The sequence below is a fragment of the Macaca mulatta genome, chromosome 8 (genome assembly GCF_049350105.2).
Source record: "Macaca mulatta isolate MMU2019108-1 chromosome 8, T2T-MMU8v2.0, whole genome shotgun sequence".
Taxonomy (NCBI): Eukaryota; Metazoa; Chordata; class Mammalia; order Primates; family Cercopithecidae; genus Macaca; species Macaca mulatta.
Genome location: NC_133413.1, coordinates 27,612,052 through 27,624,297, shown reverse-complemented (window position 1 = coordinate 27,624,297; position 12,246 = coordinate 27,612,052). Strand labels below are relative to the sequence as shown.

The 12,246-nt window shown below is 43.3% G+C and overlaps 1 protein-coding gene across 1 annotated transcript in view; it reads left to right on the top strand.

Annotated features, from left to right (window-relative positions):
- Positions 1 to 12,246, top strand: part of EBF2 (EBF transcription factor 2) — a 204,324-nt gene that overhangs the window by 159,914 nt on the left and 32,164 nt on the right. The gene's annotated exons all lie outside the window — the stretch shown is intronic.

Genomic DNA, 12,246 nt, shown 5'->3' with positions numbered 1-12,246 from the left:
TGTACTTACACTGGAACTTATCCTACATGTGCTGGGCATGTGGAGTCCGTTTTCATGCTGCTGATAAAGACATACCTGAGACTGGGTGATTTGTAAAGAAAAAGAGGTTCAATGGACTCATAGTTCCACATGGCTGGGGAGGCCTCACAATCATGGCAGAAGGCGAAAGGCACATCTTACATGGTGACAGATGAGAGAATGAGAACCAAGTGAAAGGGGAACCCCCCTGTAAAATCATCAGATCTCGTGAGACTTATTCACTACCATGAGAACAGTATGGGGGAAACTGCCCCCATGATTCAACTCTCTCCCACCGGGTACCTCACCCAACACATGGGAATTATGGGAGCTAAAATTCAAGGTGAGATTTCGGGGGAGTCAAACCATATCAGCATGGGAGGGAAACAAAGCATAAAACAGCTTAAAAACCTTATGTAGTACCTAGTGTAGTCAAATTCCTGGAGATGGAGAGTCAAATGGTGGGTACCAATGGTTAAGGGAGGGGAAATTGCGGATTTGTTTAATGGGTCCAGAGATTCAGTTTTGCAAGACAAAAAGAGTTCTGGATATGGATGGTGATGATGGTTGTACAGCAATGTGAACTACTTAGCCCAATTGAGCTGTACACTTAAAAATGATTAAGATGGTAAATTCTATGTTATGTGTATTTTACTACATTTTTTTAAAGTTAAAAACAAAAGAAGCCTTGTAAGGGAATTTAGACTTGACTTGCCAGGAAATAAGAAGGCATTGAGGGTTTCTGTGCAAGGAAGAGTAACTCAAAGATATTGTCTTCAAAAAAAGAAATGGTGTTGATATAAAGACTGAGTTAATTGGGGAACGACCAGAGGCAGGAAGATCAATGAGGTATTATACTTTGACAGAGAAAATAAAGAGTATAGAGAAAGAAATACATAAACCAAAAATTATAGCAGGCATATTATAAATTTTTAATAATATTATTTTATAGATAGTATAGTCTCTCATTTGCGCTCTGATTCCTACTCTTGTTAAAATGTCAATGTCTGGCTAGCTACCAATTAGGAGTAGATGGAAAGAGATAATGTTTAGGTCTATTTATTTAAAATTCAGCCTTTGAATTTTCTGTCCTGAGATAAGCACATCTCAGGTGTTATTTTCTGTGGATCTATGGGAGATTCTATTGCAGTCACAATAAAAAAAATTACTGGTCCAGCTCCAAAGGGATGTAGTTCATTCATTCAAACTAGTATTTATGACCTGCCTGCCATGGGCTGGCACAGCTCTAAGCTCTGGGGTATAGAAGGGAGGAAGGTAAAGCCCCCATCTTCATAAAGCTTATATTATAGAGGGGAAGACAGACAAGAAAGAAAATAAGTGACATAATTTCAGATAGTGAGAAGTAAGGGAAGGAGAGTGAGGGAGGGTTGGGCAGGCTGGTTAAGGAGGCCTCTCTGAGGAGGGGACATGGAGCAGAGACCTGAATCCCAGGATGGGGCCAGCTGTGGAAATCCATCCCCCCTTCTCTCCTTCCTCCGTCCTCCTCTCCATCCACATTCCCTCCTCCATTGCAGGAGCTCCCTGGGGCTGGGTTTTCCATTTGGTCCACTGGTATTCACTGGAGAAGTGCCTGGAAGTCCATGAATCTGGGGGAGGGGGTTGTCACAGGTAGAGGGTACAGCAAGATTACAAGTGGGAGGGAGCCTGGTGTTGATGGGGAAGAGCAAGAATGCCCGTGTGGCTGGAGTGGAGTCAGTGGGGAAGAGAGTGATGGGAGATGAGGTTGGAAAGTCAGGCAGGGCAAGGACTTTGGATGGGAAGACATGGAAGGTGTTGAGTAGACGAGCAACCAGCATCTAGACAGGATTTAAAGCCACAGGACCGGATAAGATTACCATGATAGGGTGGAGAAGTCCAAATATGGTGCTTGGGAACACCAGCATGCAGGATTAAAGATGACAGGAGGAACTTGGGAAGGAGCCTGAGAAAGAGTGGTCAGAGTAGGAGGAAACCAGGAGCGTAGGCTGTCCCTGAAGTCAGTTGGAGAGTGGGTCTTGTTCCAGGACACTTTTTGCATGTAGAGCTTCTGGTATCTCTAGTGTTTCAAAGACACTCGTAGACGTGAGTGATGGAGCTGGCCTATAAGGAGATGGGTAGGTATCATAACAGGCACATTGCAGCCAATCCTCAACTCTCTATTGAAGTAAAGAACAATCTCAATAATAAGTAGGGCCATTGATGTAGACGTTTGGAACCAGGTGTTGTGTACGTGTGTGTGTGCGTGTGTAAAAGAGATCCTCACCCTTGGCCACACTTTAAATGATCAGTGCCTAGGTCAAACCCCAGACCAATTAGATATGAATTTCTGAAGGTAGGACCCAGGTAGAAGTGTCACCCATTTATTTACTCAACAAACACATGCTCTGAACACACAAAATCAATAATATCAGTACACCTCTATCAGCTTACAGTTCTAGAATGGGAAATGACAAAAGGTAAAAAAAAAAAAAAAAAGGGAGATGGCTACTGTTACATTATAATAATTAGATTCAGCCCCTAAAATAAAAACAGGGTTATAGGGGCACTATGCAGGGAGTGACTAGCTTTGGGCAATCAGGGAAGGCTTCCCAGAGGAGGTAATAATAGATGACATTTTTGAAGCAAAGTAGGAATTTGCCAGACAGAATGAGGAGGCTGTGGTCGACAGATCTTGGAAACACAGTACCTAGCAAAAGAGGAGCCCATACACCTGTGAAAATAACAGATGTTATGTTATATGTAAATTCAAATAATTTGAGAGATTAAGGGACTATGAAGATCATCTAGTCAAAGTCCTTCTTTTGCAGAAGAGAAAACTGCTAGTGATTTGCTAGCAATTGCCTGTTGAATTAAAGATGGCGTTAGAACCAAGATTCAGGCCTCTGGCCATCGTGCCTGGTATCTTTCTGATGCTACTTTAGCAAGTCGTATCAGAAAATATCTCTGTTTTTTTCATGTGCTGAGACATGAACAACTTTTGCGTGAAGTGTATATTTATTGAGCAATGCTCGCTGTGCTCAACATTGAGCTCTATGCTGGGGCTATCGGAGAGAAGTCAAACCAGTGTCTCCCACCTTCCTGACATTACAACGCGCTGACGTAAAGGTGAACTGCTCATGCTCTGGAATTCAATACCTGGACTCATAGCGTGGCTTGCCTCCTGAATTGTTCTTGAATCTTGGGGAAGTGACTTAACCTCTTTTTCCCCCGTCTGTAAAATGGGCTACCTACAGAGCTGAGGACTAAAGGATACAGGGCATGGCAACTGTGGTGGGCTGGCAAAGGTTTAACAACGGGCTCTTCAGGAAGAAGGTGATTTTCTTTTTTAAAGCATGGGTTTATACCATTTACTGATTTCCATGGTCAAATACTCTCACCATGGCAGATTGCAAGCTACCACTCAAATAACTCACAACGTTCCTGAAAACTTTACCACCTGCCTTCACAAGCTGGTGCAGCCAGGTCTCTTCATGGAAAGTACCTGGGATAGAGAGTGCATAGAATGGCCCATATCTTATTAGTCAAAAAGTGGTTTACTATTTATATTATTCTTATTATTACTGAAATGGGAAAAGTCCCCTTGTCCCCCTCGCAGGGTGTGTGATGGGGCTGTGGCTCGCTTCTTCAGTGCCCCACTGCTCAAACCTCTAGGGGAGCATGCACACGGGCAGGCTGTGGGGCTCTGACCCCATGGCAGTGTCTGGGGTGAATGTTTACAGCTGAAGCCCCAGTGGAGGTGTGTTACAGGTGTTCTTTTAATTTAGCTTTCCATAGGCGGCTTGTGTTACTCAGCTCAATTAGACCCCTGTCTTATCACAAGGACAGAGGGCTTTCATATTCCAGGGTTCTTGCTTTGGTGTAGCGGAAGAATGGGATCACACCTGGGCTTGGAGAATGAGTGCAAGGTTTTATCGAGGGAAGGTAGCTCTCAGCAGATGGGGGAGCCACAAGGGAGATAGATGGTTTTCGCCTGGCCTCTCGGCAGCCCAGGTTCTCCTCTGACTGCCCCAGCCACATTCTGTGTTGTTCTGCCGGTCGGTGGCCTGCCGGTGCCTGTCGGTGCGTTCCTCTGGATGTCCAGCTGGCCAGGTGTTCCTCCGCTGATGTATGTCTGCCTTCTAGGGTCTTGGGGTATTTATAGGCACAGGATGGGGGCATGGCAGGCCAGGATGGTCTTGGGAAATGCAACATTTGGGCAGGAAAGCAAAAATGCCTGTCCTCACTTAGGTCCATGGGCACAGGCCCAGGGGTGGAGACCTAGCCAGGAACCATGCCTTCCCCTCCCCAGCACTTCCGTTCCCCACTTCCGTATCATTTAAAGGTACTACACCCTTCCTTTGCCAGCACTTCTGTATCATTACCATTAGCCTTATCAGTATGGAGACTGACTTAAACAAGGAATTGCAAACCTGATGAGGACTAAAAGGAGTTGTGTAGGATGCTGGGAACATATGCCAGGGGAATTGAACCTCCTTAAACTGAGTTGATGGGGGGAATTTAGAATAGACGAGAGGAAACAGTATGTGCAAAGGCCCTGGGGTAGGCAAGAACATTGGATATATTTTGTGAACAGAGCAGAAAGAATAAGTTTAAGAGAGGCTGCATTCAAGCTGCAAGGGAGGGCAGGGGTCAGGTCACATCAAGGCTTGTTTTTTTCAGCTCTTCTTCAAGCGTGGTGGGAAGCTTTGGGAATATTGCCACCATCAGATTTGCCTTTTAAAAGATCATTTTGGCTACAGTGCAGAGGATAGCTTGGAAGCCAGGTTAGACGCAGGGAGGTCACTTGGAGGCCAGTGGGGTGGCCCAGGCCAGAAATGATGGTAGCTTGGAGCAGAGTGCTGGCGGTGGGGACAGGCAGAAGTGGATACAATTTAGGAGGTAGCATTGACACAACTTGATTGATTGGATGGGGTGAAGGTTGGGGAGGGGAGGGAGGGGATGACGCTCAGGTTTCAGAGTTGAAAAATTGGGTGGGTATAGTTTAGAAAGTGATTTTTTTTAAAGGTATAATGTGCTAAGGGAGTTCAGAGGAAGGACAAAATACTTCCAGCTGGTGGAGAGGTGGGAAGATTTAATATTGTAAAGATGTCGATTAATGAATACATTTAACACAGTGCCAATCAAAATACCAACAAAATGTTTGGGGAAACTTTACAAAATTTCACCTGGGAAGGAAAGGTGCTAAAAGAGGATTTTGAAAAATGAGAGGCCCTTGCCCTGCCAGACATTAAAACCTATTTTAAGTTTCAATAATTAAAAGAATATGGGGCTTTGTAGGAACATACAGAAATGTCATGCAACAGAAGAGAACATTTAAAAAATAAACACTTTGCACACATTAAGGGTATAAATACTTAGGTATTAGTAGGTAAGGGAAGCCAGGTCAGGTCAACGCAGAAAAGATGGAATGCTTAACAAATGTGCTGGGCCAACTAGTTAAGCATTAAAAGAGAAAGTTAGATTTTAAATTTCATAGCATATAAACTAAAATGTATTCAAATTAAATATTTTTATTAAAAATGTAGACATTTCAGAATATTACAGATTTAAAGAGTAATTATCATTTTCAGACTTGTGTACATTGAGGCTAAAGACAGGCACCATCAAGCAAAAGATATGATTACATAAAAGGAAAATGTTTGTGTCAATATGCCAGGCATTAAAGGGAAAAGGACAACCGGAGAACATATTTGCTCTATGTGGCCTATTATCTTAATTATAAAAAGATTTTTTCCTTTATTCAGAAAAAAATTTATTTTGTGCCTATAGTTTGTTAACTGCTATGTTATACATTGTGGAAAAAGAGGAGAACGTTAGGTATCTTAGAAATTAAAGAGGAAAAGACAAATACCCAACTAGAAAGCTAGCAATGAACATCAAGAGTTAAATTCAGGAAGGAAGACAAGTAAACAAATAAACCTTTTATAATAAAAAATCCCAACCACATTAATAAATAAATGCAAATTAAGGCAACAAGACCACCTTTTTTTCCCTATCAAGTTGGCAAAGATTTTCTTTTAAACAAATGAAAATACTCAGGTTGACAAAATTCAAAGACAATGGGGACTTTCTAAGATACTACTGCAAGATACTACTGAAGGATACTCTAGACAGGATTTAAAGCCATAGGACCAGATGAGATCGCCATGGAAGAGTAGAGAAGTCCAAATATGGCACCTTGGGAACACCAGCATACAGGATTAAAGATGACAGAAGGAACCTGGGAAGGAGCCTGAAAAGACGTGGTCAGGGTAGGAGGAAACCAGGGCTGTCTCTGAAGTCAGTTGGAGAGTGGGTCTTGTTCCAGGACACTTTCTGCATGTAGAGCTCTGGTATCTCTAGTGTTTCAAAGACACACCTGGACGTGGGTGATAGAGCTCTAAGGAGATGGGTAGGCATCATAACTATCTAAGATACTACTGCAGGAGTGTAAATTTGATAAGAGAACACCTGAAGATGTATGTGCCCTTTGACTCAGCAATTCTACTTCTAGAAATGTCTACCTAGGAAATAATTGAGTTTGCTGGAAGACTGTTCATGGGAGTTTATTGTAATGAAAAATTGAAAGTATCCTCAGTGTGAATCTTAAAACCAAACAAGTTGTAGTAGGGAATTTCTGAAATAATCCTGCAACCGAGGAAACACATCTAGACTAATACGGGGAAGTGTACAGTTCTGGCGATTAGGAGGAACAGAGGCGTTGACATGCTGGAGTCAGCTCACACAGGCTCACAAGAACTGGCAAAGTTTCAGCAATTTTGCTGTTAAATTATGTAAGCAAATTGAACATTATGTTAAAAACAAAGGTAATAAATACTCAAGGCTTGTCCTTTCATACTACATTAAAAAAAAAAAAAAGAAAATATCCTCATTGTACATTAGGGGATTCATTAAACAAATAAGAGAACATCTTCTACACCTTTTTAGAGACATTAAAAATAATGCCATGGATGGATATTTATTTACATGAAAGGCATCTGTGATACGGGTTTTAAAGGAGCTTTAAAATAGTCTGCATGATATGACCCAATGTTTAGATATATGAAAAATGAGTAGTTTTACAAGCAACCCTAGTAGGGTACAGAATTCTGCATGCCGAGGTGTTAACAATGGTGGTTTCTCAGTGTTGTTGTTATTCAAATTTTTTTCATGTTGCTTACTTGTATCTATTTTCTAGAAAAATTAAATAATTTAAAAATTAGAACCAGCCGGGTGTGGTGGCGGGCGCCTGTAGTCCCAGCTACTCGGGAGGCTGAGGCGGGAGAATGGCGTAAACCCGGGAGGCGGAGTTTGCAGTGAGCTGAGATCCGGCCTCTGCACTCCAGCCTGGGCGACAGAGCGAGACTCCGTCTCAAAAAAATAAAATAAAATAAAATAAAAAATTAGAAGAATAAAGTATGGCACAATATAGTGTCACACGTTTAAATACTGAAACAATGAACATTAGTAAACTTGATTTTTCAGGTACAAAGTATTTCTAGCCTGATAGCTGGTGGTACTTCTTCCAGAAACAGCCTTTGAGAAGGAAGGGCCTTCAGGGGCAGTTGGGGTGAGGCGGGGAGGGACTCAGGAGTTTGTTCGTTCACGAATAAAGAAGAAATCAAAACTACAGATGCTATCAGGGATGGCTCAGGAGTCTGGCCACTCTCTCAGAAAACTTCCACCCCGAGGCTACTGAGCGAAGTACCGCCTGGGTTGGCGGAAACAGGAAGCTGATATCATCCATGGAGGGTTCTAGACCCCACAGGAAATGCTTTGGTGGCCTCCCGTCTTTCCCAGTGAACTGGCAGCTACTGACATGAAAAGCCAATTGCGTCTTAATCCACCATCAGTGCTTCCACAGGAACCTGCTGATGGGCTGTTCCACCTCAGAGCTGAGTCTTCACTCTGGTCACCTGGAGAGCCATGGCCTCTTCCCTAGGAGGAGAAGGACAAGGCCCTCCCGTCTTTCCAGCCACCCTGAAGCACTGACCCACGCACCCTGGGCGCCTGGGCCGCTTCACTGCAGGACGGTGCTCCTAGGCTGCCGTAGGCTTAGACGAACCACTCAGCTCCAATGGCAAGGTGGACAAAAAGACATTCAGGTTCTGGAGGAAAAGGCAAAACTTGAAACCTAGAGGGTTTTAAAATGTGCAGAGTGAGTGCTGTGAGCAGGACAGGATCTGAGAGGAGATGCATTGGACCAGCCGGAAGCGCTGCCTTCAGGGGCTGGCCTCGTGGTCCACTGCTTGTGTCTACTTTCACCCGATCACTGACCTCTCTGAGCCTCATTTCCATTATCTGTAAAGCTCTGGTGCCAATTATGCTGTTACCCAAAGGTGTTTCCCTAATTTGGCCGATCATAAGAATTATGCTTGGCACCATTCCAGACAATACCAAATCATACTCTTCTGACAGAGTCTGGGAATCTGTATTTTAAACAAAGAAATGAGTTTGAGAAACCTGAGTTCTGCTCCTGAGGCTGTTGGAGAGGCTTTCTGGCCTATAAAGCGCTCCACCCATGGGAGGGTTCTTATGAGACTGGGCCCGTTCACCAGGAACACAATGTTAGTGTTTACTCTTATGTAGAACTTTCTAGAGGGAGAGTCCTGCAGGAGACTCCAGAAAACCTTTCCTCCTTCCACCCGTGCCCCACTGCACACACTCTGTGGTCTATAGTCCAACGGTTGACATTTTCTGTATCCAAGGATACACCACCATGACAGAGCCAAGCCCATTATTAGGTGTACCTGGTTAATTAGCCACACCCCCATGGTTGCCACTGCCAACCACAGCACAAACAACCTCAGGGCTCTGAAAAACAACACATTTTCTTTGCACATGTGACTTTGCAGGTCTATTTTCCACTAACCACGGTTTGCTAATGTGCAACTTGCTGCTGCCCAATTGAGAGAGCCACATGAGAACAGGGCTCATTAGGGAAAGTCCAGTTGCCTCTTAACTGGTTTGAGACCTGGAGGAAGTATGCCAGGCTAGGCAGAGAGAAGAGGAGAAGAGATCCTCTGTTTTCCTCGCAGACTTTTCCATAGAGAACTGGCAATGCAGAAACATAATCCTAGTAGGGGCACCCAATAGAACCACAGTGACTTCTTGGCTGTCTTGACTTCAGGTGGCAGCGAGTATGCAGGGAGAGGATATCAGAGCATGGTATTTGGGGGTGGAAAGGTCATTGTCTCTAACTGTCAAATCTGCACCAACCACAGAATCCAGGGCAAAACACAATGTGTGAGGACATGGGGGTAAACGAGCATAGCTTTTCACTATTGTTCCTGTGGTTCTTTGCAGAACCTGGGCTACACATTAGACAGCTGGTTAAGAAGTCTTTTGTAAGTTCTATCATAAGACAGAATAATAAGCAAAAATGACAGTAGTTCAATAATCACATCTGTCATCTATTAAGTACATAAGGCAAGGCTCTGTCCTACAGGCTCGAGTATCACCACCTTTGTCTGTGATGACAGTTCAATGAGTATCTCAACTTCATAGTTGAGATCCTGCTACTTAGAGAAATTAAGTCACTTGCCTAATGTCACCAAGCTATGATGAAACCTAGATGTCTTATTCCAAAGTTCTGCTCTTAACACCTAACCTGTACTACTTCTCAATACGGTACAGTTTGTTAGAAAAAATGATACCAAGGCCATCTGTTTGGTCTTGTCTTGTTTTACTTGGCAGATGATGCCTTGGCTCTCGGGCTGTGACTCTGGAGAGGTGCACAGGAAATAGGCTGTGGCTGTTGAGCACGAAGGGGGTCTCAGAAGATGCCTTACCTGGGCCCTGGTTTTCAGATTGCAATATGGGAATATTTTTGCTACTCTCCTGAGAGTGTCTGAGAATCTGTATTTTATTTTATTTTTTATTGTTATATTTTAAGTTTTATTTTACTTTAAGTTCTGGGATACATGTGCAGGATTTGTTACATAGGTATACATGTGCCATGGTGGTTTTCTGCACAGATCGATCCATCACCTAGCTATTAGCTATTATAATGCACCCTGCATGCATTAGCTACTTGTCCTGATGCTGTTCCTCTCCCTGCCCAACCCCACCTGCCAACAGTGCATGCTGTTCCCCTCCCTGTGTCCATGTGTTCTCATTGTTCAGCTCCCACTTATGAGTGAGAACATGCAGTGTTTGGTTTTCTGTTCCTGTGTTAGTTTGCTGAGGATGATGGCTTCCAGCTTCATCCATGTCCCTGCAAATGACATGCTCTCATTCCTTTTTATGGCTGTATAGTATTCCACAGTGTATATATACCACATTTTCGTTATCCAGTCTATCATTGATGGGTATTTGGGTTGGTTCCAAGTCTTTGCTTTTGTGAATAGTGCTTCAACAAACATATGTGTGCATGTTTCTTTATAATAGAATGATTTATATTCCTTTGGGTATATACCTAGTAATGGGATTGCCAAGTCAAATGGCAGTTCTGGTTCTCGATCCTTGAGGATTGAGGACCTGTCTTCCATGGTGGTTGAACTAATTTAGGGACTGTGTATTTTAAAGAAATGAGTTTGTGAGACCTAAGTTCTGCTTATGAGGCTGTTGCAGAGACGTTTTGGCTTATAAGCACTCTGCCCATGGGAACGTTCTTATGAGACTGGGTCCTTTCACCGTAAACACAATAGTAATGCCTGCTCTTAGGTGGAACTTTCTAGAAAACTCAAAAAGCAGGAGTCATGAAGGGGAGGCTCCAGTCAGTATGATGTGCTAGACTCAGAGACTGTGAAGTGCCTTGAATTCTTTAGAAGTCATAGAAATTATTCTCTCTACAAATAACTGAAGTTGCAGGAGGCCAAGAAATATGAACTCCACATTTTTATTAAGCTTGAGAGAACTTGGCGCCGGGGCAGGCTGTTGTATAGAAGAGAGCCGATGACAGAGTGAAGAGGCAGGAATTTGCATTCCAACTTTCAGGAAAAACAACTATTCTTTGTGCCATTTTTCTAACCTAAAAATGGGGATATACTTACCCCATTAGAAAGATAAAATTATATACATATGTAAAGGTATTTATGTATATAAATGTAGAAGCACAAGCACAATTCACTGTTGTAAGCATCTGGTGGGAGGATACATGCAGCTCTGGGAAGCTCTGGGCAGCGTCCTCCCTCATTGTTGTTGCACCAGTGCTGGGCTTCTTTGTGTGTCTTTCAGAAAATGTGGATTCTTCTTGAAAGACCTACCACATCGTGCCTTGAATATCTTGATCTAGATTAGAAATCAGGTTTTTGCAGGAGACAGAGAAGGCCAAGGCAGCCCAAGAACATGGATTTTGCAGGTGAGAGGCAGGGGGTCACAAGGAAGCAGGTATTAAAGGGTGGAAGCCTTTCAATACCTGAAATTCCAGTACTTTGGGAGGCTGAGGCCAGAGGATCACTTGAGGCCAGGAGTTTGAGACAAACCCAGGGAAGATCCCATCTCTAAAAAAAAAAAAAAAAAAAAAAATAGCCAGGCTGGTGGGGTGTGGGGCCTATAGTCCCACCTCTTGGGAGCCTAAGGTGGGAGAAATGCGTGAGGCCAGGAGATCGAGGCTGCAGTGAGCTATGACTGCATCACTGTACTCCAGCCTGGGCAACAGAGGGAAACCTTGTTTCTTAAATAAATAAATAAATAATTTTTTAAAAAGAACCCAGGAGTTCTTGTAAGAAATAAATAAATAAATAAATAAATAGTAAAAGGTGGACAAAAGGAGCAGAAGAGATTGACCATGCCCCAGCTGGCCCAGGTACATGCAGAGTAGGTGCTTGATAAGAGGTGTGCAGGAGAACTTAGAGGTCTACATAGACGACCTGCTAATTGAAATACACCAAGAAACCAGAGAATTCATGCTAACTAACCCCCTCTCCCAGAATACTACTTATCTTCTACTTTAGCAAAAAACAATTTTTTTTTCCTGTTCGTTATTTGGGGGAAAGTGTTCAACAGGATTAAGGCAAGAACAGGCAGCAGCTGGGAGGAAAAATGAGAGACCGAGGTTTTTCCACATACCCCCAAATCATACCCCAAACAGCCTCCTCCCGGAGGCTCTGTGCGAATTGTGGCGCCTGCCTTCATAAAGCTGTGCTGCACAGATGTGCAAACTGAATTTCAAATGTTAATAGCTCATCCACTTCGCATTTTTTTCCCCGTATAGCATTATCCTGGAAAAAAAAAAATCCCATTGAAGAAATGAATCTGATTTTTAGTTAAAAATACCCAATTCAGACATCAGAAACTGGCCCGAGT